The 27052-nt window shown below is 52.1% G+C and overlaps 6 non-coding genes and 1 pseudogene across 6 annotated transcripts; all 7 read left to right on the top strand.

The window, feature by feature from the left end:
* Positions 1–553: 553 nt before the first annotated feature.
* Positions 554–724, top strand: LOC143135539 (U2 spliceosomal RNA; annotated as a pseudogene).
* Positions 725–1045: 321 nt separating this feature from the next.
* LOC143135756 (U5 spliceosomal RNA) lies at positions 1046–1159 on the top strand. The gene has a single exon (XR_012989189.1). It is a non-coding gene; the product is annotated as a U5 spliceosomal RNA (small nuclear RNA).
* A 9723-nt stretch (positions 1160–10882) lies between these two features.
* LOC143135550 (U2 spliceosomal RNA) lies at positions 10883–11078 on the top strand. Its single transcript, XR_012989037.1, has one exon. It is a non-coding gene; the product is annotated as a U2 spliceosomal RNA (small nuclear RNA).
* A 323-nt stretch (positions 11079–11401) lies between these two features.
* On the top strand, positions 11402–11515 carry LOC143135757 (U5 spliceosomal RNA). Its single transcript, XR_012989190.1, has one exon. It is a non-coding gene; the product is annotated as a U5 spliceosomal RNA (small nuclear RNA).
* A 4222-nt stretch (positions 11516–15737) lies between these two features.
* On the top strand, positions 15738–15851 carry LOC143135758 (U5 spliceosomal RNA). Its single transcript, XR_012989191.1, has one exon. It is a non-coding gene; the product is annotated as a U5 spliceosomal RNA (small nuclear RNA).
* Positions 15852–19851: 4000 nt separating this feature from the next.
* LOC143135534 (U2 spliceosomal RNA) lies at positions 19852–20038 on the top strand. The gene has a single exon (XR_012989025.1). It is a non-coding gene; the product is annotated as a U2 spliceosomal RNA (small nuclear RNA).
* Positions 20039–20354: 316 nt separating this feature from the next.
* LOC143135753 (U5 spliceosomal RNA) lies at positions 20355–20468 on the top strand. Its single transcript, XR_012989186.1, has one exon. It is a non-coding gene; the product is annotated as a U5 spliceosomal RNA (small nuclear RNA).
* Positions 20469–27052: the final 6584 nt, after the last annotated feature.

Genomic DNA, 27052 nt, shown 5'->3' with positions numbered 1-27052 from the left:
ATTCCAAATTAAACCCCCCCCCCCACGGCTGCTGGCTCCCGCCGACGCACCCCCACCATCAACATCACGGGACGGAGCAGCGGGCGGAGGGGAGGACCTCCACTGGGCGCATCCGCGCTTGCCTCGCTCTTCTGGAGAGCGGGGTGGAGCCTCTTGCTAGTGGCTCACCCCGGTCCTGCACGACAGAGACTTTTTACTGGCTTTTTATCACATTTGGAACTCTTTTAAAAAAGCGTGGACTTTTAACATCCTTTTACATAAACATGGACTTTTAAACACACACATGGACTTCACACACACAGACACAGTTTTAAAACAAAAATGTAACACATGATTTTATTGTTAAAAAAATGTGCTGTGGAAAAAATGGAAAAGTGAAATGTAAAACCATGTGAAAATGTGAAATGTAAAACCATGTGGAAAAAAAAACAAGTAACAAAGTGATGTAACCTTAATGCAAAAGGAAAAAATGTACTGAGACAAAAAGAAGAGTCCTTGAATTGTTGAAACTAAACACAAAATGTAATGTAAAATAATATGTTTGGTGACAATAAAAGTTTTTCCAAAGGAAATCTGTTCTTATCAGTTTAATATCTGATACGTCCTCTACCAGAGGACCATATATTAATCTGATTTTTGGAACAGGGAGACGGAAGAGGGGCTTGCTCCGTCCGCTCCACGCATCGACCCGGTATTGCAGTGTTCTGGGAACGGTGCACATCCCTTTGACTGTGGAAGTAAAGAACTGACCCAGTGGAACTGACTGACTGACTCTGATGAAATCCTCCTTGACAGACAGACAGACAGACAGCAGACACAGCAGGAGTCCTCGCCAGGTCTTTTGGCCAACCGCGCCACCTCCCTTTTCGGCCCCTTTTGGGTTTTCCCGCCCTTTTACTCTTTTTTTTTTTCTTTTTTTTCATTTAAATTTAAAGGGGATGTTGATACTGCTGTCTTGTTGCCACTGGGCAACACCTTGGAGTCACCCTCATGTCCACGACCGGCGCCGTTAATGCTCTCCGACCAGCGTGCCCTGTGGCAGCCATCGCTCGGGTTTCTCTTCATCTCGTACAAATCTTTCGCCTTTTACTAAAGACTTCCGTGGAGGGGAACTGCCCCGAGTTTACGGTATTTTTGGAAGCTCTGCTTCGGCGGAGCTGCACCTGCCTGTCCAAAGTCAAGCGTCGTGGTGTTTTGTTTTGCGGCGGTCGGCTTTTGCTGGCCCCGCCTCCCCCCGTAACCATGTGAGCGCGGGGGCGTCGCTAGAGGGGCCGCCGGACCCCGTGCAGTTGTTGGGTAATGCTTCTCGGCCTTTTGGCTAAGATCAAGTTGGTTTCGTGAAGGAGAAGGCGATGTCGACGCAAGATGCTGTTGGGCCGGCCCCCGGGCTGAGGCTGAGGAATACTGTCCGTTTGATTGTGGAGAACACGGTGGAGGCCAGGTGGAGGGTGAACGTTATCTTCGTTTGTGATGACATCTTGAGGGATTTGTTCCAAGTGACGGGAGGAGACATCTTCTGTCTGCAGGACAACTCCAACGCTGGATTTTTTTATATTTCCTTTTTCGAGGGGCGGAGGAGTGCCAGGTTTCTCGAGGAGTTCATGGAGAGGAGGAGTCATCCGAGCCTGGTAGGCCTTCAGCTTTTTCCTTTGTTTGACGAGGAGAAGGTGCCTGTTACCGTGCACATGTTTAATCCCTGGGTTCATGAACTGGATATTAAGTTGTTTTTGGAGCGTTTCTGCACTAAAGTGGTGGCGGGGCCGAAAGTGCTGAATGTGAGGAAGATTTGGAACGGTAAGAGGCGTTTTTTTGTGACTTTTAAGAAGAATGCTGATGGTAGCAGAGTGCACCCGCCGAGTTCCTTTGTCATTGGGCCCGACCGTGGCTACCTGTTTTTTCCTGGCCAGCTTGTGACGTGCCATCGTTGCTCGGCCGTAGGCCACACGAAGGCTGACTATGTTGGTTTGCTGTGTCGAAATTGCGGGGGGCCTGGGCACACTCCAGCTACATGCCCGGCCCCACGTAGGTGCAGCACTTGTGGGGCTTCGGATCATCTCTTTCGTATGTGTCCGAAGCGTGGCCGGCCTTCCTTTGCTGAAGCAGTGAAGCATGGTGTTGGCGGAGGATTGGGGGCACCTGTGAGACAATCAGAGCTCCTTATTGATATGGAAGATGTGGGCGCCCCCCCGGCTGTGCAGGCGACTGACGGTACCGCGGGTGGAGGGGAGTCGGATCTGCTGCAGGGTTTCCCGGAGGCAGGGCCTGACCTGGAGCTGGCGTGTGCAGCAACTACTCAGGACCTGGAGACGCCCCCGTCGGGAGGTTCCTCTGCGCAGTCCTGGGCTGAGGAGACTGAAGTGGAGGAGAGGAAGTCGGGGCTGAAGAGGCCGAGCGACTTGGGGCAGGCGAGGAGGCCATGGCTGGAAAGAAGACCAGGGCGCAGGAGGGTCCGGGGACCGCAGAGGGTGCTGCGCGGCGAGTGGAGGAAGTGGCCGAGGAGAGCGACAGTGAGCCCATGTTGCGGGGGATGGTCAGCTCGTCGGGGTCTGGGGGTCTGGAGTTTGTGGACGAGACGACTTCTGGGGAGGAGAGTGACGCCTCCTCTGGGACCGTGGTGGGGGAAGACATTTCGAACCCCGCGTATGGTCAGGACGGGCAGCCGATGCTGAGGACTGGTGCTGGTGCGGCAATGGCGGGCGAGAAGATGTCGGCGGAGGGGCTGGGGTGGGGATTTTATTTAAAGGGGGACATTTTACTGTTGAGTCCAGTCTATGTGTTTTGCCGGAGAGGATTCTGTGTGTTGATTGCGTATGGGCAGGGGTGGGTTTGAGGCTTATTAATGTTTATGGGCCTTCTCGGCGGGAGGAGAAGGCAGAATTTTTTGCTGCTCTGGAGCCTCTCTTACACACGAGCAGGGGCATTGTGTTGGGTGGGGATTTTAATGTGTCGGTGGATAGGGGGAGGAGTGGGGAGGGTAGCCGTGAGCTCCTCGGGCTGATCAGTGGGTTCTCTTTGGTGGATGCTTTTAAGGTGGCGGGGGGTGGGGGGCCGGGGTACACTTGGTGCAATTCGCGGGGGATGGCTTCCAGGATAGATTATTTTCTGGTGAGTCGGTGGTTGGGGTGTGTGTCCTTTGAGAACTGGCCGATGTGGCAATCTGACCACACGGCCATTCGGGTGGGTTTGCAGGGGGGGGGGGGCAGAAGTTGGGGAGGGGGCCCTGGCGGCTACCTGTGGAGTTTCTGCAGGATGAGGCGTTTTGTGCTAGGTTCCGGAGTGTCTATAGGGGGTGGAGGAATTTGAGGAGTCTTTATGATGACTGGGGATCCTGGTGGGAGGATGTTAAATTGAGGGTGATGGCTCTAGGGAAGGGTTGGCAGAGGGGCTTGGCGCGGGCCAGGCGGGAGGAGGCGCAGGCCTTGTCGGAGCAGCTTCAGCGCATGTGGGGTGACTATGTGCAGGGATCTGGTTTTGACTGGGGTGCGTATGAGGGTGTCAAGACACAGCTGAGGGGGCACTTTGAGGCGCAGGCCAGGCACCGCAAGCTGCTGGCGGGTGTCCGTAGGGCCTCTCTAGATGAGAAGCCCTCCAAGTGGTTTTTCCAGTCCGTGTGGCACCGGCAGGGTAGGGGGTACATGGAGGGGCTTCAAGTGGGGTCGGGGGTGGTGACTTCAGTGGATGGGATGAAGGTGGAGGTGGAGAGATATTATGGGGACCTCTTCTCCTAGAGGGGACGGGCGGCGCCGGGGGATTCCATTTTTTTGGAGTGCCTGGGTCGTGCGCTTTCTGGGGAGGAGAGGGAGCGGCTGGAGGCCCCGCTGACAGTAGAGGAGTTCCGGGAGGGGGTGCGCTCCCTGAACAGGGGGGTGGCGCCGGGGTGTGACGGGCTCCCCTCTGACTTCTACCAGGTTTTCTGGGATGTGTTGGAGGGGGATTTGGTGGAGGTGTTTGGGGAGCTAGTTCGACGGGGTTCTCTGACGGCATCGATGTTGACAGGGTGGGTCACATTGTTGTACAAGAAGGGGGAGAGGTTGTCCCTGGCAAACTGGCGGCCAATCACTCTCCTTAACTCGGACTATAAGATCCTGGCGAAGGTCGTGGCGACGCGGTTGGGTGCAGTGATGCCGTCGGTGGTGCACCCGGACCAGACATGCGGGGTGCGTGGCCGGACAGCGAGCCTGAATCACGCTCTGGTTAGGGACGTCATGGCCTGGGCAGGAGAGCGTGGCTTGCCCCTAGCTTTGTTGGGGGTCGATCAGGAGAAGGCGTTTGACCGGGTAAGCCACGCTTTCCTGTTCTCCGTAATGGAGAAAATGAATTTTGGTGGGCGGAAGGTGGGGTTGGTCAGGCTGCTATACAACGGAGCTGTCAGCAGGGTGGCGGTTAACGGCCACCTGTCTGGCCCGGTGCGGCAGGAGGGTGGGGTACGGCAGGGGTGCCCGTTGTCGCCGCTCATATACGTGTTGGCTTTAGAGGCGCTGGCCGCGCGCTTGAGATGGGAGCCGCGCCTTAGTGGAATTCATCTGCCAGGTGGGGTGAAGGAGTGAAGGTATCTGCATATGCGGACGACCTGACCATCTTCGTGACGGCAGACTGTGAGGTGGGGGTGGTGAGGGGCATCTTTCAGGAGTATGGGGAACTGTCTGGGGCCAGGGTGAATGAGGGGAAGTCGGAGGTGATGTTTTGTGGTGCGTGGGCAGGGAGGGGGGTCCCGTTGGGGGATTTTAATTTGTGCCCGGACGGGATGAAGGTTCTGGGGGTGAACTTTTACAGGGAGGGGAGTGCTGGGCGGAACTGGAGGGAGAAGCTGAGGGGACTGACAACCCGGCTGGCGAGGTGGAGGGGGAGGGGCCTGTCCATCACAGGTAGGTGCCTGGTGGTAAGGATGGACCTGATGCCGGCTTTAAACTACCTGGCATATGTCTTCCCCCCTCCGCCGAGGCAGGGGGTGGTTTTAGAGAGGATATTCTTCCGGTTTATTTGGGGGGGTGGGCCGGAAATGGTACAGCGGGCCAGCATGCTGCAGCCTGAAGGCAGTGGTGGGCGGGGCCTGCCGAGTGGCCCTCTAAAGTTGCTGTCCCTATCAGTGGCGTTCCATGCATGGCTGGTGCTGGGGGCTTTTGATCACCCGGCGGCATTTTTTAATGGTTTTAATTTCTTTTGTGAAGTTGGCCTTGTGGGAATGGGGGAGGGGATGTGTCAGGAAAAAGGCACCAGCTTTGGCGCCACATGTGGTGTTTGGGTGGTTTTTGGGGAAGGTGGGGAGGCATGTTCAGGAATATATTCAAGTGCATGGGGTTGAGAAGGCCAGGGAGGTTTGGGGGGGGTTGCCAAGGGTGGGAGTGGGCTAGTGGGGTTGTATCTTCTGGGCGTTGGTTATGATGATGTGTAAATAAAGGGGTGTGGTTTGGTGGTGGTTTTTGTGTTGATTGTGTTTTGTGTATGATTTGATGTTTTGGTGTAATAAACAGATATAAAAAAAAAATACGGTTGGATCTACGAGGAGTGTGATGGAATCGGTCCCAGTGACGCGATTGCGCAATACAGTTCGGGTTGGATTGGAGAAGGATGCCGGTATCGAGGATAAGAGGAGGTTTGGACGGGATTACGTGGTGCATCAGATTTTAAAGGATTGGCTGACATTTACATCGGCAGAGGTCTACTGCCTGCAGGATTTTCCGGGTGGGGGCTTTTTGGATATTTCGTTCTACGGTCACGGTTCTTGCGTGTTCATGGAGTCGGAGTGGGACAAGGCCAAGAAGCGGGGTGACGCTCGTTTGGCGGGATTGCGACTGGTGAGTCTCCACCTGTTGGAGTTTGTGCCGTTGATTGTGCATGTTTACAATCCCTATGTGGAGGAGGGGGAGATCATGGCTTGGGTTTAAATTGTTGGACAAGCACGGTATTTGGACGGGGAGACGGAGGTTTGCCGTGCGGCTGAGGAGAGATGCTGGGGTCCCCGGGGGTGTTTGCCATCCCCCGGGGTCGTTTTCCATCGGCCCGCATCGGGGGCACCTCTCCTACCCGGGCCAGCCGGAGTACTGTCGCCGATGTGGAGGACTGGGCCGCACAAAGCTCACGTGCGCGGGTGGAAGGTGCAGGCTGTGCTCTGGTGAGGGGCACTTTGCTGCGTCGTGCCCGGTGCCCAAGACCTGCTCTCTGTGCGGCAGCGCCTCGCATTTGTACAGGGCCTGCCCGACGAGAGCGCGTTCATATGCTGGGGCTGCTCGCGGAGATGGTGACTGGCAGGGGGGGCAGGCGGCGGCGGAAGTTGCGGATGGCCTGGCAGTGACTGAGAGAGGACGGGAGCAGGGGGCTGAGGCGGACGGCGTGCCTGTGGCAGAACAAAAGGCTAACGGCACGGCGGCTAGTGCTAAGACGCATGGCAGCGGGGGTGCGGAGGCGCCTCCGGTGGTGACGGTGGGGACTACCCCGGCTGACGGAGGAGCGGATGGGACCCCCCTGGTGGAGATGGAGGGGAGTGGCCTGGTCGAGGAGGGGGTGGAGCGATCGTCTTTGGCTGGTGAGGTGGTGCTTCCCCCGGTGGTGAGCGGCGGTGGTGCTTCGGCAGGTGAGCTGCTGGCTGATGACAGGGGGACTCCCCTGCCTCTGTCTGCGGGCTTGGAGGACGCCATGGCGCTGGCGACGCAGGATGCCTTTCTTGGCTCCGGGTCGGAGACGGAGCTGCTGGAGGGTGCTGACATGGTAGTGACAACGCCGGACGCCTTTTCTGGCTCTGGGTCTGGCGAGAGTGACTGGGCCGACATTGTCTTCGGTGGGTCTGCTTCAGAGGTGCCTGTTTGGGCGTTGGGACCGGTGAAGCGGCTCGCGTCGTTGGACGGGAAGCAGATATTGGGTCCTCCGGCTGGGGACCTGCTCACCCAGCAGGTTATCGAGTCCACCGGGCTGGTGGTGGACCTTTCGTTGGCGGGGACGGTGAGCGCCAGTCAGGTGGAGGACTCCCAGTCTTGGCCTCTTGAGGCGAAGGTAAGCGGGCAGGACGAGGGGGGGGGTCTGGTGGTTGGCCGGCGAGATTTTGGGGGGGTGGACTCTGAGACTGTGGACTTTCGGGGGAGCCCAGGGGAAGGGCCATCTGGGGTGGGGGGGGAAGGGGGGTAGAAGGGGGAAGACACGGGGGGTGAGGGACCGGAGTCGGAGCCCGGGGGGTTTGACTGGGGGGGCGGGGGAGGACGGGTTGCCTGTGCTGCGGCAGGCTGTGGGCAAATTGACGAGGTTGAGTAAGGCGAAGGGTGGGAGGCAGTGAGTGGGTCTTGCTTTGGTTTGTGTTTTGGTTTTTTGTTTCATATGGGATTATGTTGATGGGGGGATGTCAGAATGATGATTTTACTGTTTGTTCTCTGAATGCCAGGGGGCTGCAGAATGGGTTGCAGAGAAAGGCCTGTTTTGCCTCTCTTCGGACTGTCAAGTTTGATGTTATGTTTTTGCAGGAATGTCATTTGCGGGATATGGGGGATGTTTGTGTGTTTGCCAAGGACTGGGATGGGGGGATTCTGTGTGGGGGGTGGGTGGTGTGACTGAGGGTGGGGTGGGTGTTCTGTTCGGGAGGGGGGTTTACTGTGGAGTCTTCTGTGTGTGTGCTGCCTGGGCGGGTGTTGTGTGTTGATTGTGTGTGGGGTGGGGTGGGGATGAGGCTAGTTAATATATACGGGCCTGCGAGGCGGAAGGACAGGGTGGATTTCCTGGCTTCCCTGGAGCCTCTGTTGCATACGGGTAGGGGGGTTGTTTTGGGTGGGGATTTTAATATCTCTCTGGATAGAGGGAGGGTGGGGGAGGGGGCGCTGGAGCTCAATAGGCTGATGGCGGCGTATGGGCTGGTCGATGCCTTAAAGGCGGTGGGGGATGGTGGGCCAGGTTATACGTGGTGCAATTCTCGTGGCATGGCGTCACGGATTAACTACCTGCTGGTTGGTGCGCAGTGGGGGTGTGCCTCCTTTTTTAGCATACCGGCGTGGCAGTCGGATCACGTGGTGATCGGGGTGGTTCTGCGGGTGGGGGGCCGGGGTGTTGGGAGGAGACCTTGGAGGTTTCCGGTTGAGCTCTTGCAGGATGGGGGCTTTTGTGACAGGTTTCGGTGGATGTACAGGGGGTGGAGGAACCTGCGGGGGCTTTATGGGGAGTGGGGGGTGTGGTGGGAGGACGTCAAATGGAAGACGTCCTGCTTTGTGAAGGGGTGGCAGCGGGTCAGGGGAAGGATCAGGCGGGAGCGGGTGCAGGCTCTGTCTGCCCAGCTGCAGCGCATGTGGGGGGATGTGGGGCGGGGTCCCGCCTTTGACTGGGGCGCCTTTGAGGGGGTCAAGGCCCAGTTGCGGGGGCACTTCGAGGCGCAGGCCAGGCATCGGATGTTGTTGGCGGGGGTGAGGCGGGCCACGCTGGATGAAAGGCCGTCGGGGTGGTTTTTCCGCTCCGTGCGGTGTCGACAGCAGCGGGGGTTCCTGGAGGGGTTGCGGGTGGGGACGGGGGTGGTGACCGGGTGCTTCCGGAAGGGGAGAGGGGCCGTTTGGAGGCCCCGGTTGCGGTGGAGGAGCTGAGGGCGGCGGTGAGAGCACTGAATCGGGGGGGTAGCTCCGGGTGGTGGGCTCCCCTCCGAATTTTATCAGTCCTTTTGGGACATATTGGAGGGGGACCTGTTTGAGGTTTTTAGTGAAAGGATCTGTCAGGGCTCCCTGACGGGATCTATGTTGGAGGGGAAGGTGTCCCTACTTTTTAAGAAGGGGGACAGGCTGTCTCTGGCGAACTGGAGGCCCATAACCCTCCTGAACGCCGATTACAAGCTGCTGACGAAGGTCATTACCGCTCGGCTGGGCACGGTGATGCCCATTGTTGTGCACCCAGATCAGACGTGTGGGGTGAGGGGCAGGATGGCCAGCCTCAACCACGTTCTGATTCGGGATGCCATTGCCTGGGTGGAGGAGCGTGGTTTGCCCTTGGCATTGCTAGGGGTGGATCAGGAGAAGGCGTTTGATAGGGTGAGCCACGCCTTCCTGTTCTCGGTGTTGGGGAGGATGGGGTTCGGGGAGTATTTTCAGGGGCTGATAAGGCTCCTCTATACGGGGGCGGTCAGCAGGGTGTCTGTCAACGGACACCTGTCGGCGCCTGTGCAGCAGGTAGGGGGGGTGCGGCAGGGTTGTCCGCTGTCGCCACTCCTCTATGTTCTGGGGTTTGAGGCGTTGGCTGCACGGCTGAGGCGGGAGCCACGGCTCAGGGGGTTGCACCTGCCAGGGGGAGGGGGGGAGCACGTGAAGGTGTCCCTGTATGCAGATGACCTGACCGTGCTGTTGACGGATGACTGCGAAGGGAGGGTGGTGAGTGGGATATTCCGTAGATACGGGGAGCTTTCCGGGGCCAAGGTTAACTATGGGAAGTCCTCTGTGTTTTATTGTGGGGCGTGGGGGGAACGGAGGGCCCCGTTGGGGGGATTCGGTGTCTGCACAGGGGGGATGAAGGTCCTGGGGGTCCGGTTTTACCGGACGGGCAGTGCGGCGCTGAACTGGCAGGCGAAACTGCGGGATTTGGTGACCAGGCTGGCGAGGTGGAGGGGCAGGGCCCTGTCCCTCGCCGGCAAGTGCCTGGTCATAAAGGTGGACGTTATGCCCGCTCTTAATTACCTCGGGTATGTGTTTCCCCCGCCGCCGAGGCAGGGGGTGGTGCTGGAGCGGGCGGTGTTCCGGTTCGTCTGGGGTGGGGGAATGGAGATGGTCCAGAGGGCGCGCATGATAGAGCCAGAGGGTAGGGTTGGACGGGGTCTCCCGAGTGCCCCCCTGAAGCTCCAGGCCCTGTCATTAGCTCTGCACGCGAAGCTGGTGCTGGGGCTCTTTGAGCACCCGGCTGCGTGCTTCGCGCGATTCTGGTTGGGGCTGGAGTTTAGGGAGCTGTTGGCCCTCTCATCCAGGACCCCGTGGGCATGGGAGAAGCCGCCACACTACCACCGGGTGGCGGGCCTCCTTAGGAGGGAGCCCTGGTTGATGGATGCGGAGGTGGTGGTGGACCACCGGCGGGTCTACAGAGGGCTGGTGGAGAGGAGGGTGCCGCCTCCTGCCACTGGGCCGTATGCGCTGGGGCAGGTGAGGTGGGACATCATCCACGCCAAGTACGTGGATGGGCAGGGGAGGGACATTGGGTGGTTGGGGGCTCTGGGGCGCCTGCCGGTGCGTGAGCGTATGTACCGGTTTGGTGTGGCCCGTACACCTCTGTGCCCCATGGGTTGTGGGGAAGAGGAGACAGGGAGGCATGCCCTGTGGGCGTGCCCTGAGGCTCAGAGGGTTTGGGGCTTCGTGGGGACGCGCCTGCAGCACTGCCTCCAGGTGCGGCCGACGGAGGGCGCGGTGATGCGTGGAATGGGGGTGTGTGGGCGGAATAGTGATCAGCGCAGGGTGTTTTGGATGGTGGTGGCAGAGGCGAAGAAGGCCCTGTGGCAGAGGAGGGCGGGGTGTGTACGGGGTAGGGATCCGGGGAGGGAGGTGGAGAGTAGTCGCCATAGGTTGATGGGGAGGTTGAGGTGGGTGGCCAGGCAGGAGGTGGCTATTTTGGGGAGTGAGGTGGTGAGGGGGCTGTGGTCTTCCTTCTTGGGGGAGAGGGTGGGGGTGGGGTGAGGGGTTGGGGGGGTTTTTCCTTTCCTTTTTTGATTTTTCTTTTTAAGTTTCTATGACATGGAGCCTGGTATGTTTGGGAGGCTGGGGATGTGTTTGATTGGGGGGAGGGGGACGTTTGTCTGGGTTTGGGTTTTGGAAAGGGGGAGATGCCTGATTGGGGGGGTGGGGGGCGGGGTTTATGTGTGTGTGAGAGCCCGAGGGGCCTTTTATTTGACTTTATGTGTTTTGGTTGCCATTTTTGGTGGTGGGTTTGTACTGTATTGTCACTTGTAATGTCTTGTTTGGGGTGAAATAAAAAGTAAAAAAAAAAGAAAATCTGTTCTTATCGGTTTAATATCTGATACGTCCTCTACCCGAGGACCATATATTAATCTGATTTTTGGTACAGGGAGACGGAAGAGGGGCTTGCTCCGTCCGCTCCACGCATCGACCCGGTATTGCAGTGACTCCGGGAACGGTGCACATCCCTTTGACTGTGGAAGTAAAGAACCGACCCAGTGGAACTGACTGACTGACTGACTGACTCTGATGAAATCCTCCTTGACAGACAGACAGACAGACAGACAGCAGACACAGCAGGAGTCCTCGCCAGGTCTTTTGGCCAACCGCGCCACCTCCCTTTTCGGCCCCTTTTGGGTTTTCCCGCCCTTTTACTCTTTTTTTTTTTTTTTACATTTAAAGGGGATGTTGATACTGCTGTCTTGTTGCCACTGGGCAACGCCTTGGAGTCACCCTCATGTCCATGACCGGCGCCGTTCATGCTCTCCGACCAGCGTGCCCTGTGGCAGCCATCGCTCGGGTTTCTCTTCATCTCGTACAAATCTTTCGCCTTTTACTAAAGATTTCCGTGCAGGGGAACTGCCCCGAGTTTACGGTATTTTTGGAAGCTCTGCCTCGGCGGTGCTGCACCGGCCTGTCCAAAGTCAAGCGTCGTGGTGTTTTGTTTTGCGGCGGCGGTCGGCTTTTGCCGGCCCCGCCTCCCCCCGTAACCATGTGAGCGCGGGGGGGCGTTGCTAGAGGGGCCGCTGGACCCCGTGCAGTTGTGGGGTATCGCTTCTCGGCCTTTTGGCTAAGATCAGGTGATAGTAACGAGTCATGACGACTAGTAGTGCTTCTCGGTCGGCCCCCCAGGTGCGACTTCGAAATACCGTGAGGATTATCGTGGAAGATGGTGTGGATATACGGAGGAAGGTGACGGAGGATTTCATAATGGATGTTCTGTTGGATAAGGGCTTTTCGTTTCCTGGATTGAGGTTGTTATGTGTTCAGGACTTCTCTTCTGTTGGATTTTACGACGTGAGTTTTTTGGAGCATAAGGACTGCCTGGCCTTCTTTGCGGAGTTTCACCGACGATTTGGTGAGCGGACTTTCTTTGGTTCCTTTGTTTGGCCATGCTAGCATCTTGCTACATGTGCATTTGTATAACCCGTGGGTTGAGCTAAAGGACATTGCCGCCTTTTTGGATTTGTATTGTGTTGAGGTTCGTGGGGGAGCCTGAATAAGTTTGGGGTTTGGAATAGCCGCCGCCAATTTTTTGTTAAATTTGAAGACGACCCTGTTAACCCAGGACTTACTGTTCACCCTCCGGGGAATTTTTCGTTGGGGCCGAACAGAGGCTTTTTGTCTTATCAAGGGCCGCCTCTTTACTGCAGGAGATGTGGGCAGCGGGGACATATGAAGGCTGCATGTACGGGAATTTTTTGCCGGAGGTGCGGGGTGGCAGGGCACATGGCGAGGGAGTGCACTGCTCCACTCAGGTGCAACTTCTGCAGTAGCCCTGACCACCTGTACCGAACTTGCCCTGAACGGCAGAAAACTTTTGCGGATGTGGTGAGGGGGGAGGACAACCTGGGTGCTGGGGTAGCTGGAGCGCCTCCACATGTGGCAGCGGCGGAGTCAGAGGAGACGGCGGCGGAGGCGGTGGTGGACGTGCTGGAGGCTGGTGTGGTGGCGGAGGACGTTTTGTCGACGGGCATGGCTGAGGCGGCTCTTCTGACGACACAGGACCTGGAGACTCCTCCTGAGAGTGCTCTCAGTCTCCTGGGTGGCCTGGAGGTCCAGGTAACTAATGGAGTGGAGCCTTAGCGCTGGAGAACAAAGAGAGACGCCGCATGGTCGTGAGGGGGCCCTGGGGCACCCTCTGCTAGGTGCTGAGCCTCTCAGCCCTCTTCAGGTGTCAGTGCCGGATTTCGACGACATGCAGCTGAGCCCTGCTGGATGGGGCGCGGAGACGGAGGTGCAGGACGTGGCGATGGATGAGGCACGGGTGCTCAAGTGGCAGTCATCGGCGGTCGAGGACGAGGAGGCCGGGTGCTCGAAAAAGGTGGTGGCTGAGGGCGGGGCTGATGGTGGGCCCTGTTCTCAGCGTTCATCGGAGGTGGGTCTGGAAGATGTGGTGGAGGTGGCGGAGATGCCGAGCTCGCAGCTCCAGGCTTTGGCGTCGCTGGTGGCGGCGGTCCCCGGCCCGTCCTTGCCCCGTTCAGTCTCTGGCGATGCCAGCTCGCCGGGGTCTCCAGTGTTTGGTGCGGAGAGGCAGGGTGAGGTGACGGCTGGGGCTTCGGAGGCCCTTGTGGATGCACCGTCTACAGGTGACCGGAGTGGGGTGCTTGCGCCGACGTGTGGAGGGCTGGTGGGTGTCCCGCTGTCCACCAAGACTGACGTGTTGGGCAGGCCGCCCCCCCCCTGCTGGTAAGGGCGGGTTACTACCTGCAACTAAAGGCAATGTGGGTGCCGGGTCGGCTTCTGGGCGTGGACGTGGGGGCCCAGGGGGACAACAGGGGAAAGTGATCTGATGGGGGGGTTTGTTTGTAATACTGACATGTTGGTGTGGGTTTTGTGCTGTTTGCATGTGGGGGTGTGGGAGGAGGGAGGGGCTGGGGTGGTTGGGTTTGGGTTTTGTTTTTCTTTTGAATGAATTTTGTTTCTTTGAATGTTAGGGGGATGCGGGATGGTGGGAAGAGGGGAGCTGTGTTTGCTTACCTGGGGACTTTGAACTGTGATGTGTTTTTCCTGCAGGAATGCCATTTACGGGATCGTGGGGACATTGGGGTTTTCCAGAAGAGGTGGGGGAAGGGGCCTTCGGGATGGGGGGTGGGGGATGTGCATTCTGATGGTGTGGGGATTTTGTTGGGGTCTTATGATTTTGTGGTGGAGGTGGAGGTGAGTGTGGAACCAGGGAGGGTTTTTTATATGGATTGTAAGTATAGAGGGGTGGATTTTTGTTTTATTTGTGTTTACGCGCCAAGTGTGCGGGGGGACAGGGTGGGTTTTTTTGCAGGGTTGGCGCCTTTGTTGATGGTGAATAGGGTGGTGGTGGTGGGGGGGATTTCAATGTGCAGTTGGACATCAATTCATGGGAGGGGAGGGAGTTGCGGGATTTGTGTGCTGATTTTGGGCTGCGGGATTCTTTTAGGGTGGCAGGAGATGGTGGGCGCGGGGATACATGGGGAAACTCGAGGGGGGTGAGGTCAAGGATTGACTATTTGTTTTTTCGCCGGGGAGTGCCTCTTCGGGGCTTCCGGGTGTGGCCAGTCTGGTTCTCCGACCACTGCGCCATTGGGGTGGAGGTGGAGGTGGGTTTGGTGGAGAGTGGGCGGCCAAGATGGCGGTTCCCCAACCATTTGTTGACTCCTTCAGGGTCAGGATCAGTGCCCTGAAGGCCGAGATGAAGGTATTTTTTGAGGGTAGGGCGAAGCGGCTGGGTCTCCAGGCCAGGGTGGCGGCCAGGGAGGACGAGCGGCCGTCGAAATTCTTTTTCCAATCGGCACGGGCTAGGCAGGGGAGGGTATGGATGAGGGGGCTTGAGGGAGGGCAGGGGTTGGTCACTGACCCTCGGGGGATGGCAGAGGTGGCGGCGGGATTTTATGAATCTTTGTTTTCGGAGCGCATTGGGGATGGGGAGCGGGTGAGGGGTTTGGTGTCACGGGTGAGGGGTGTTTTGGGGAGGAGGAGAGGGGTTTCATGGATGGGGACTTCACATTGCGGGAACTTACGGAGGCCGTGAGGTCTATGAAGGGTGGTAAGTCACCGGGGATGGACGGCCTAACGGCTGACTTTTATCAGGCGTTTTGGGATGTACTTGGGGAGGGGTTGTTGGCTGTGGTGGGGGAGTGTCTGGGGGCGGGCCAGTTGACGGCCTCTATGAGGTCTGGCCTGGTCACCCTCCTCTTCAAAAAGGGGGAGGAGACCAGGCTGGAGAACTGGCGGCCCATCACCCTCCTCTCCACGGACTATAAGGTGGTCGGCAAGGTTTTTGCGGTAATGGGGAATAGTGGTCTGGTGGAGGTTTTTGTGATATTTATGATTTGTATTTGATTTGAGTTATGTCAATAAACGAATCTGTTCTTATCAGTTTAATATCTGATACGTCCTCTACCCGAGGACCATATATATTCAATATAGAATAATGGATTTTCTATGTAATAATTGGCACACTTAGAATATAATAGAGAATTTTAGAGGCCATGTTGAGAAATGCCATGTGATACAAATGTAAAAGTAAAGAACAGACCAGGGACAATGTCCCCATATCATCTTTGAATGGAATTTAGTGGAAATTAGATGATTGTACAATGAAATGTGCGAAAATCCCTAAAATCGGACTATGTTGTTTCCCAACGGTCACAATTGTGACCGTCATCATGTTCACTCATGCTATGAGAACGCTGAACAAAGTTCATATATTTCAATTGCATCCCTCCATACTAGACACCTTAAAGATGATGTGTGCCAAAAATCTGTGTCCTATGTTTACATAAACATACTTTTCTAAGCTTTAGTTTGGGAGCTTTTGGGTGGACATTTTCTGGTCAGGGTGCAACCAAAACATAAGCAGCTCTGGCCATGTTAGAAATTACACTACACATTTGGCACTGCACATATTTAACTGAGACCCTTTCAGGTTTCTATTTTTGGAAGAAATGTATTGATAATTCATCCAGCAACAGTTTTAAAGGCACAAGAGCCATATTTTTTTGTACGGTCACTATAGTGACCGTTGGGTTTAAACGGGTTAAAGGGGATGTTGATACTGCTGTCTTGTTGCCACTGGGCAACGTCTTGGAGTCACCCTCATGTCCACGACCGGCGCCGTTCATGCTCTCCGACCAGCGTGCCCTGTGGCAGCCATCGCTCGGGTTTCTCTTCATCTCGTACAAATCTTTCGCCTTTTACTTAAGATTTCCGCGGAGGGGAACTGCCCCGAGTTTACGGTATTTTTGGAAGCTCTGCTTCGGCGGAGCTGCACCTGCCTGTCCAAAGTCAAGCGTTGTGGTGTTTTGTTTTGCGGCGGCGGCGGCGGCGGTCGGCTTTAGCTGGCCCCGCCTCCCCCCGTAACCATGTGAGCGCGGGGGGCGTCGCTAGAGGGGCCGCCGGACCCCGTGCAGTTGTGGGGTATCGCTTCTCGGCCTTTTGGCTAAGATCAAGTGTAGCATCTCGCGCACGCGACGGGAAGGCGATGGGGACTCTGGGTCCATTGAGATTGAGGAACACGGTTCGCTTTGTGGTTCCGGTGAGCAGAAGGAAGGACATGAAGAGGGAGTGCTTTTCGGACAAGGTTTTGCTGGAGATTTTGGATTTAGGAGTGCGGGAGGTTCTTTGCCTGCAGGAGTATCGGCCTCAAGGTACGTTTGACGTTACTTTTCGGACTGAAATGTTTTTTGAACTGGCTAAGAAGAGGATTTTTGAGAAGAAGCATGTGGATTTATTGAAGGATTTTGTGTTTTTTTCGTCAGAGACTCATGTTTTTGTGCACATGTTCAATCGTTTTGTGTTAGAAGAAGATATTGTTGCTTTTTTGAAGAGGTATTGCCATGATGTGAGAGAAGGTGCTAAAGTGACTGATTCAAGGGGTTTTTGGACGGGAAGGAGGAGGTTTAACCCTTTCGTGCCCAAAAAACCTTATTACTTGAGTATAATACATACCATCAATAGGATATACATACCATTGTAATCAGAAGGATCAGTTCTATCAAATGATGAGATACATATGGTAATGTTGATACAGTAATGAACAGTCTTTGAAAATCCTCTCCAAATGTATACCGAAATTTGTTACAATTTGATTTCATTCACATAAAAAATAATTTTCATCATATTTCTATACGAGATAGAGAAAAATATAGAGTGTATGACATGTTCAGCAAGTTGTGGGCTATTTAACAAAAAAGACTGAATTGGAATATCATTAACCTTTCAAAAGTTATGATAAATTTAGTGATCAGTGTAAAAAAATGCAGGAAACGGGATTTAGAATGTTGACAGAATTCACATTCTGTTTCTCACCAAAAACATAAAAGTTTGCATAAAAACTAATAATGAAGTCAGACACAATGGTTTAGATTTATTTGGTCCATAAGAATAAACCATTTATTTGTATATAAGCAAATGCTACAGTCAATAATAATGATATATAAAAGAAAAACATGTACCTTTCCAGTAATACAGGAAGTAAGTATACTGTATATTTATTGAAGATCAATTCTGAATAGAGACATAAAGTACATTTGATTCAACAGATACAACTTCCTTATATAAATTAGTGTAATATGAAAATGATATACATCTATAAAATGTATTATTTATGAAAAGCTAGGAATACAATCAACTTCAACAACACTCAAAAATCAATGTGTTCTAAACATTTGAAAGTGGATTACATAGAACAAGCCTGCCACATATACACACAAACTCTCTCACACACACACACACACACAGAGGAGGATAGGGAAAGGTGGGGTGGGGAACCTGAAGGTTAAACACAGAAGACCTATGACTCATAACGAAACGCATCCCCTTCTGTAGAATGCCAAATCTGACAGCAATTTTGTTTACCAAAAAAATAAAGTCACCTACCGCTAAACTCCAGGCCATACAAGCTACTTTAGTGTTATTATGTATTGTTTTTATAACAAAGCCAACAATTTTTCTTTGGCTCCTGCTGTACAGGAATATGTACTTGATGAAAAGACGACAAAGTAGTAGTTGGAGCAGCTGAAGGCGAGGCTGAAATTTTGACGGAAATGCCTGCCAGCTGTTGTGATAGATTTTCTCCAAAGTCTTTCTGGCTGTAGCTACCAAACCTAGGTTCAACACCAGATTCTGCATTGCCAAACTTGAAATTAGGGCTGCATGATATTAGGAAAACAAGTGTACACAATATGTATTTCTCATTTGGTCAACGCTCCCTGATCCCTTCAGAAACTTGGTTCCCCAGTAGCAATGGATATTAGGGAGGGAAGTGAAGTCCCATGTCAATGATCAATCCCAGAAAACTGTGAAACTCTTCTGGGGTCTCTTCGTCCCATGCCCCTGTACTGTGTGTTTGCATACGACGGCCTACTAAGCACAACCTCCCACCCGTTCTGGTTGGTAAAACCACATATGCCTGGGACAACAACATATAAAAAACAACATAACAAGTCTATTTCACAGTGTTTTAGTGGCAGTCTACACCACCCTACGCACGCCACCTAAATCTATACCTTCTTCCTTCAACATTGTGAGCGCAAGCTCATCAGCAGTCAGCTACCTCTTCAGGCCTGCAAGGAGGTCTGTGTAGGTCTTGTCATCCTCCATCTGAAACAACAGTAAAATCATACAAATGTAATACCTTTATTAATTTAAAAAATAAAATCACAAAACTACAGATGCATGTGTGTGTGCACATACATACACAAGAAGAGGTAGCCTAAACTATTGAAGCATTCTGAGTAACTCAAAAATATTTAGAAGTATGAAAAGTCATTTTATTACACATGGGTTTAGCTACCCTAAATCTGATTGCCTGGCTGGCATTAAGATAAAGACAGATTACATTTCACCTAGTAACTAACTGCTGAAATGCAATAATGACATTTCTGACATATGTGATTTCACATCATGTTTTCTATAACTACATATTGAGAAGAGTAGAATATCAAGTCATGCCATCATGACAAGCACGTCTGATGTTTGTCATTTAGAAGTTAGCAAGGTAAAACAGTTCACTAGTGCTACAAACTGCCTAGCGAGGTAACAACCCGAGGAGAGGCAATAAGTTAATTAGCACTACATTTCTGACAGAATCCGTGATTTCACATCTTGTTTTCTACAACTACATATTGAGAGGAGTAAAAATATCGATCAACTTATTTCATGTAAGAGAACGCAACTTAGAAACGCGGCGCCCATTGATTTATTCAGCTTTGGTATGCTATACTGACTTGCCAATATAATGCTTACCTAACAAGCAAATTGGTACTAGAAAACAAACTTACTTACAGGTTATATACTAACAGGTTTTTAAATGAAATTGTCAAATGAAAATAACTGATATCAAAAGCAAACGAGAATACTGCAAGCAGTTCAGAGTAATGCAGCTAGCTAAAGTTACATGACGATGCACTTAGCCCCCGCTATGCCATAATGTTGACGCTGATGAGAAAGCATATTACTGTCAAATAACATGATTTTATGACTACAAATTAAGATTAACCATAACTAGAAACTATGTAAAAACATATATTACCTCAGTTTATCCAGCTGTGTGGTTTCCAGTCGAGGTAAACTCCAACGAAGTGCAGGTGGCATCTGGCGGTCCATGTCAAAATGTACGACTGAAGTGAAAAGTTTTTTTCACGACTCATCTTCAAGTATCCAAAACATTTCGCGCCATAAACCCCTTAACCAATCATATCAAATTGAAGCTTATGTTGTCAGCATTACGGGGAAGATATAAGAAATAAAATCAGTCATTGGACAGCTGAGATATTAGATGATTGGTCATCGTTAAAATTTTAACGAAATTAGAACGGTCGGGCTTGTAAGGGTTAAAGTGCGCTTTAAAGTTGGGGCTTCGCCTCCCCAGTGTTTCGCTTTGGGGCCAGACAGGGGCTACTTGTTTGTCCCTGGGAGGCCTGGGGGTTGCTGGAAGTGTGGGGAATGTGGGCATGTTAGAGAGGACTGTAAAGTAACCAGGTGCCACCATTGTGGCTCTACGGAGCACATGGCAGCGAAATGTTTGGCTCCGAGGACCTGCAGCCTGATTGTCTGGTTTTGATGACTGTATGTATTTTGTGTTATGGTTTTGTGACTGTGTTTATCTGTACAATGTTTTTGAGCTGATTGGGCGTCCAGGGGGACATCTGTATCTGTTTTTCTTTTCTGGTAACTTTTTGGTCGTCCACGGGGGACGTACTGTTATGGTTTTCTTTTCTGGTAATTTTTTGGTCGTCCAAGGGGGACGTACTTGTATGGTTGTTTAATCTGGGTCATGCAATAAACGAACATGAAAAAAATCTGTTCTTATCAGTTTAATATCTGATACGTCCTCTACCCGAGGACCATATATTAATCTGATTTTTGGAACAGGGAGACGGAAGAGGGGCTTGCTCCGTCCGCTCCACGCATCGACCCGGTATTGCAGTGACTCCAGGAACGGTGCACATCCCTTTGACTGTGGAAGAAAAGAACCAACCCAGTGGAACTGACTGACTGACTCTGATGAAATCCTCCTTGACAGACAGACAGACAGCAGACACAGCAGGAGTCCTCGCCAGGTCTTTTGGCCAACCGCTCCACCTCCCTTTTCGGCCCCTTTTGGGTTTTCCCGCCCTTTTACTCTTTTTTTTTTTCTTTTTTTTTTTTAAATTTAAAGGAGATGTTGATACTGCTGTCTTGTTGCCACTGGGCAACGCCTTGGAGTCACCCTCATGTCCACGACCGACGCCGTTCATGCTCTCCGTCCAGCGTGCCCTGTGGCAGCCATCGCTCGGGTGTCTCTTCATCTCGTACAAATCTTTCGCCTTTTACTAAAGATTTCCGTGGAGGGGAACTGCCCAGAGTTTACGGTATTTTTGGAAGCTCTGTTTCGGCGGAGCTGCACCTGCCTGTCCAAAGTCAAGCGTCATGGTGTTTCGTTTTACGGCGGAGGCGGCGGTTGGCTTTTGCTGGCACCGCCTCCCCCCGTAACCATGTGAGCACGGGGGGCGTCGCTAGAGGGGCCGCCGGACCCCGTGCAGTTGTGGGGTATCGCTTCTCGGCCTTTTGGTTTTGTGGTTTTGTGACAGAGAAGGCAATGTCGATGGAAGATGCTGTTGGGCCGGCCCCCGGGATGCGGCTGAGGAATACTGTCTGTTTGATTGTGGAGAACACGCTGGAGACAAGGAGGAGGGTGAATGTTATCTTCGTTTGTGATGACATCTTGAGGAATTTGTTCCAAGTGACGGGAGGAGACGTCTTCTGTCTGCAGGACAACTCCAACGCTGGATTTTTTTATATTTCCTTTCATGAGGGGCGGAGGAGTGCCAGGTTTCTCGAGGAGTTCATGGAGAGGAGGAGCCATCCTAGTCTGGTAGGCCTTCAGCTTTTTCCTTTGTTTGACGAGGAGAAGGTGCCTGTTACCGTGCACATGTTCAATCCCTGGGTTCATGAACTGGACATTAAGTTGTTTTTGGAGCGTTTCTGCACTAAAGTGGTGGTGGGGCCGAAAGTGCTGAATGTGAGGAAGATTTTGAACGGTAAGTGGCGTTTTTTTGTGACTTTCAAGAAGAATGCTGATGGTAGCAGAGTGTACCCGCCGAGTTCCTTTGTCATTGGGCCCGACCGTGGCTACCTGTTTTTTCCAGGCCAGCTTGTGACGTGCCATGCTGTGTCGGAACTGCGGGGGGCCTGGGCATACTCCAGCTACATGCCCGGCCCCACGTAGGTGCAGCACTTGTGGGGCTTCGGATCATCTCTTTCATTTGTGTCCAAAGCGTGGCCGGCTTTCCTTTGCTGATGCAGTGAAGCATGGTGCTGGCGGAGGATTGGGGCACCTGTGAGACAATCAGAGCTCCTCATTGATGTGGAAGGTGTGGGCGGCCCCCCGGCTGTGCAGGCGACTGACGGTACCGCGGATGAAGGGGAGTCGGATCTGCTGCAGGGTTTCCCGAAGGCGGGCCCTGAACTGGAGCTGGCGTGTGCACCGACTACTCAGGACCTGGCGACACCCCTGTCGGGAGAGCTCGCTGCACAGTCCTGGGCCGAGGAGACTGAACTGGAGGAGAGGAAGTCGGGGATGAAGAGGCCGAGCGACTTGGGTCAGGGGGCAGGCGAGGAGGCCATGGCTGGAAAGAAGACCAGGGCGCAGGAGGGTCCGGGGACCGCAGAGGAGGCTGAGCGGCGGGTGGAGGAGGCGGGGGATGTTACTGTGTTTTCTAGGGATTGGGATGTGGGGGACTCTGTTTGGGGGGTGGGGAGGGTCAATGTGGATGGGGTGGGGATTTTATTTAACCCTTACGAGCCCGACCGTTCTAATTTCGTTACAAAAGTAACGATGGCCAATCGTCTAATATCTCAGCTGTCCAATGACTGATTCTATTTCTGAAATCTTCCCCGTAATGCTGACAACATAAGCTTCAATTTGATATGATTGGTTAAGGGGTTTATGGCGCGAAATGTTTTGGATACTTGAAGATGAGTCTTGAAAAAATATTTTCACTTGAGTCGGTGTATTTGACGTGGACAGCCGGATGCCACCTGCACTTAAGTTGGAGTTTACCTCGACTGGAAACCACACAGCTGGATAAACTGAGGTAATATTGTTTTTACATTGGTTCTAGTTATGGTTCATCTTAATTTGAAGTCCTTAAATCATGTTATTTGACAGTAATATGCTTTCTCATCAGCGTCAACATTATGGCTTAGCGGGGGCTAGTGCATCGTCACGTAACTTTAACTAACTGTATAATTCTGAACTGCTTGCAATATTATCGTTTGCCTTTGATGTCAGTTATTTTCATTTGACAGTTTAATTTAAAAACCTGTTAGTATATAACCTGTAGGTAAGTTTGTTTTCTAGTACCAATTTGCTTGTTAGGTAAGCATTATATTGGCAAGACAGTATAGCAAACCAAAGCTGAATAAATCAATGGGCGCCGCGTTTCGGTTTCAAGTTGCGTTACGTTCTGACATGAAATAAGTTGAGCGATATTTTTACTCCTCTCAGTATGTAGTTGTAGAAAATAAGATGTGAAATCACATATTCTGTCAGAAATGTGATTAACTTTCCTCCGGTTGTTATCTGCAGTGCAGTCTGTAGTGAACTATTTTAGATTGCTAACTTCTAAATGACAAACATCAGAAGTGCTTGTCTCAACACTTTCTAAGATGGCATGACTTGAAATAGATGAAGCACAACTCCTCTCAATATGTAGTTATAGAAAACATGATGTGAAATCACATATTCTGTCAGAAATGTCATTATTGCATTCAGCAGTTTGTTACTAGGTGAAATGTAATCTGTCTTTATCTTGATGCCAGCCAGGCAATCAGATTTAGGGTAGCTAAACCCATGTGTAATACAATGACTTTTCATAGGGCTACTTAGAAATATTTCGAGTATATTCTGAGGATGCTTCAATAGTTTAGGCTACCTCTTCTTTTGTGAGCATACATGCACAAATCTGTAGTTTTGTGATTTAATTTTTTACATTAATAAAGGTATTTGTATGATTTCGCTCTTGTTTCAGATGGAGGATGACAAGACCTACACAGACCTTCTCGCAAGCCTGAAAAGGTAGCTGACTGCTCATGAGCTTGCACTCACAATGCTGAAGACCATGAGGGGATGGAGGAAGAAGGTATAGATTTATGTGCCGTGCGTAGGATGGTGCAGACTAAAACACTGTGTGAAATAGACTTGTTATGTTCTTTTTTACTCACATTGTTGTCCCAGGCATATGTGGTTTTACCAACCGGAAGTAATGGGAGCTTGTGCTTAGTAGGCCGTCGTATGCAAACAGTGCAGGGGCATGGGACAAAGACCCCAGAAGAGTTTCACAGGTTTCTGGGATTGAACATGGGGTTCACTTCCCTCCCTAATATCCATTGTTACTGGGGAACCAAGTCTTGGCAGGGATCAGGGGACATGATGACATTGACCAAATGATGAATACATATTGTGTACTCCAAAAAACGCAGAATACCAGAAAGCACTTTTTCTCCATTGACATTGCCGTTGTCAGTAGCTTCTTGTTATTTCAAGTTTGACAATGCAATGCAGAATCTGGTGTTGAACCTAGGTTTGGTAGCTACAACCAGAAAGAATTTGGAGGAAATCTATCACAACAGCTGGTAGGCATTTCCGTTGAAATTTCAGCCTCACCTTCAGCTGCTCCAACTACTACTCTGTCGTCTTTCCATCAAGTACATATTCCTGTACAGCAGGAGCTTGTTATAAAAAACGTACATAATAAAACTAAAGTAGCTTGTATGGCCCTGGAGTGTAACGGTAAGCGAATTTGTTTTATTGATAAACAAATTGCTGTCAGATTTGTCATTCTGCAAAAGGGGATGCGTTTAGTAATGAGTCATAGCTCTTCTGTGTTCAACCTTCAGGTTCCCCACCCCACCTTTCCCTATCCTCCTCTGTAAGTGTGTGGGTATGAGTTTGTGTGTATATGTGTGTATGTGTTTATTCTCTACAGGCTTGTTCTAAGTATGTAATCCACTTTCAAATGTTTAGGACACATTGAGTTTTGAGTGATGTTGATTGTATTCCTAGCTTTTCATGAATAATAATACATTTTATATATCTATATAATTGTCATATTATACTGATTTATATAAGGAAGTTGTATTTGTTGAATCAAATGTATTTCATGTCTCTTTTCCGAAATGGTCTTCAATGAATACAGTATACTTACTTCCTGTATTACTGGTAAGGTACAGTATGTTTTTTTTTTATGTCATTCTTATTGACTGTAGCATTTGCTCATATACAAATAAATGGTTTATTCTTATAGACCAAATACATCTAAACCATTGTTTCTGACTTGATTATTAGTTTTTATGCATACTTTTATGTTGTTGGTGAGAAAGTGAATGTGAATTCTGTCAACATTCTAAATCCCGTTTTGTGCATTTTTTTACACTGATCACTAAAATTATCATAACTTTTGAAAGGTTAATGATATTCCAATACAGTCTTTTTGTTAAATAGCCCACAACTTGCTGAACATTTCATACACTCTATATTTTTCTCTATCTAGTAGAGAAATATGATGAAAATTGATTTTTATGTGAATGAAATTACATTTTGACAAATTGTGGATATACATTTGGAGAGGATTTTCAAATACTGTTTATTACTATATCAACATTACCATATGTATTTTACATAATTTCATAGAACTGATCCTTCTGATTACAATGGTATGTATATCCCATTGATGGTATGTATTATACTCAAGAAATAAGGTTTTTTGTGTGAGGAGGTCATCCAGCACCAAAAATGGAATGTTCGGCACGGGCATGAAAGGGTTAAAGGGGGACATTTCACTGTTGAGTCCAGTCTATGTATTTTGCCTGGGAGAATTCTGTGTGTTGATTGTGTATGGGCAGGGGTGGGCTTGAGGCTTATTAATGTTTATGGGCCTTCACGGCGGGAGGAGAAGGCAGACTTTTTTGCTGCTCTGGAGCCTCTCTTACACACGAGCAGGGGCATTGTGTTGGGTGGGGATTTTAATGTGTCGGTGGATAGGGGGAGGAGTGGGGAGGGTAGCCGTGAGCTCCTCGGGCTGATCAGTGGGTTCTCTTTGGTGGATGCTTTTAAGGTGGTGAGGGGTGGGGGGCCGGGGTACACTTGGTGCAATTCGCGGGGGATGGCTTCCAGGATAGATTATTTTCTGGTGAGTCGGTGGTTGAGAACTGGCCGATGTGGCAATCTGACCACACGGCCATTCGGGTGGGTTTGCGGGGGGGGGGGGGTTTCTGCAGGATGAGGCTTTTTGTGCTAGGTTCCGGAGTGTCTATAGGGGGTGGAGGAATTTGAGGAGTCTTTATGATGACTTGGGTTCCTGGTGGGAAGATGTTCAATTGAGGGTGATGGCTCTGGGGAAGGGTTGGCAGAGGGGCTTGGCGTGGGCCAGGCGTGAGGAGGTGCAGGCCTTGTCGGAGCAGCTTCAGCGCATGTGGGGTGACTATGTGCGGGGTTCTGGTTTTGACTGGGGTGCGTATGAGGGTGTCAAGGCGCAGCTGAGGGGGCACTTTGAGGCGCAGGCCAGGCACCGCAAGCTATTGGCAGGTGTCCGTAGGGCCTCTCTGGATGAGAAGCCCTCCAGGTGGTTTTTTCAGTCTGTGCGGCACCGGCAGGGTAGGGGGTACATGGAGGGGCTTAAAGTGGGGTCGGGGGTGGTGACTTCGGTGGATGGGATGAGGGCGGAGGTGGAGAGGTATTATGGGGACCTTTTCTCCGAGAGGTGGAGGGCGGCGCCGAGGGATTCCATCTTTTTGGAGTGCCTGAGTCGGGCGCTTTCTGGTGAGGAGCGGGAGCAGCTGGAGGCCCCGCTGGCAGTAGAGGAGTTCCGGTCGGGGGTGCGCTCCCTGAACAGGGGGGTGGCGCCGTGGTGTGACGGGCTCCCCTCTGAATTCTACCAGGTTTTCTGGAATTTGTTGGAGGGGGATTTGATGGAGGTGTTTTGGGAGCTAGTTCGTCTGGGTTCTTTGACAGCGTCGATGTTGACAGGGAGGGTCACATTATTGTATAAGAAGGGGGACGACCCGGCTGGCAAGGTGGAGGGGAGGGCCTTGTCCATCACGGGTAGGTGCCTGGTGGTCAAGATGGACCTCATGCCAGCTCTAAACTACCTAGCATATGTCTTGCCCCCTCCGCCAAGGCAGGGGGTGGTGTTAGACCCTTTTCCGTTTCATTTGGGGAGGTGGGATGGACATGGTGCAGCGGGCAAGAATGCTGCAGCCGGAGGGTAGTGGGGGCGGGGCCTGCCGAGTGGCCCTCTTAAGCTGCTGTCCTTGACAGTGGCATTCCATGCAAGGCTGGTGCTGGGGGCTTTTGAGCACCCGGCGGCATTTTTTGCCAGGTTTTGGATGGGGTTAGACTTCAGGTCTTTGTTGGCCCTGTCTGCCAGGACCCCCTGGGCATGGGAGAAGCCGCCCCACTACCACCGGGTGGCGAGCCTCCTAAGGGCAGAGCCCTGGTTGATGGATGGTGAGGTGGTGGTCGACCATCGACGGGTGTATAGGGGGCTGGTGGACAGGAGGGTGCCTCCACCTGTTGTCGGGTCGGGGGTGCAGAGGCAGGTGCAGTGGAGCATCATACACGCCAGTTATGTGGATGGGCAGGGGAGGGATATTGGGTGGTTGGGGTCATTGGGTCGCCTGCCGGTGCGGGAGAGAATGTATCGTTTTGGGATGAGTCGTACGCCCCTGTGCCCTATGGGCTGTGGGGCAGAGGAGACGGTGGGGCATGCTCTGTGGGGGTGCCCTGAGGCCCAGAAGGTTTGGGATTGGATGGGGTTGCGCCTGCGGCGATGCCTCCAGGTGAGCTTGACTGAGGACTTGGTGTTGAGGGATTCCATGGTGGGGGGGAGGGTGGGGGCAGGGGGGCAGTGAGGGATGGGGTTTCTTTTTAGTTTTGGTTTTGTTTTTCTTAGTGATGTATGATGTGATTTCTGTAGTGATGTCTG

Source organism: Alosa pseudoharengus, unplaced genomic scaffold (genome assembly GCF_046254945.1).
Source record: "Alosa pseudoharengus isolate Yale_2024_CS ecotype anadromous, Long Island Sound unplaced genomic scaffold, YU_APseudo_1.1 YU_APseudo_1.1_scf_2, whole genome shotgun sequence".
Taxonomy (NCBI): domain Eukaryota; kingdom Metazoa; phylum Chordata; class Actinopteri; order Clupeiformes; family Clupeidae; genus Alosa; species Alosa pseudoharengus.
The sequence above is the reverse complement of the archived record's forward strand: the minus strand, read 5'-3'. Positions and strand labels throughout refer to the sequence as shown.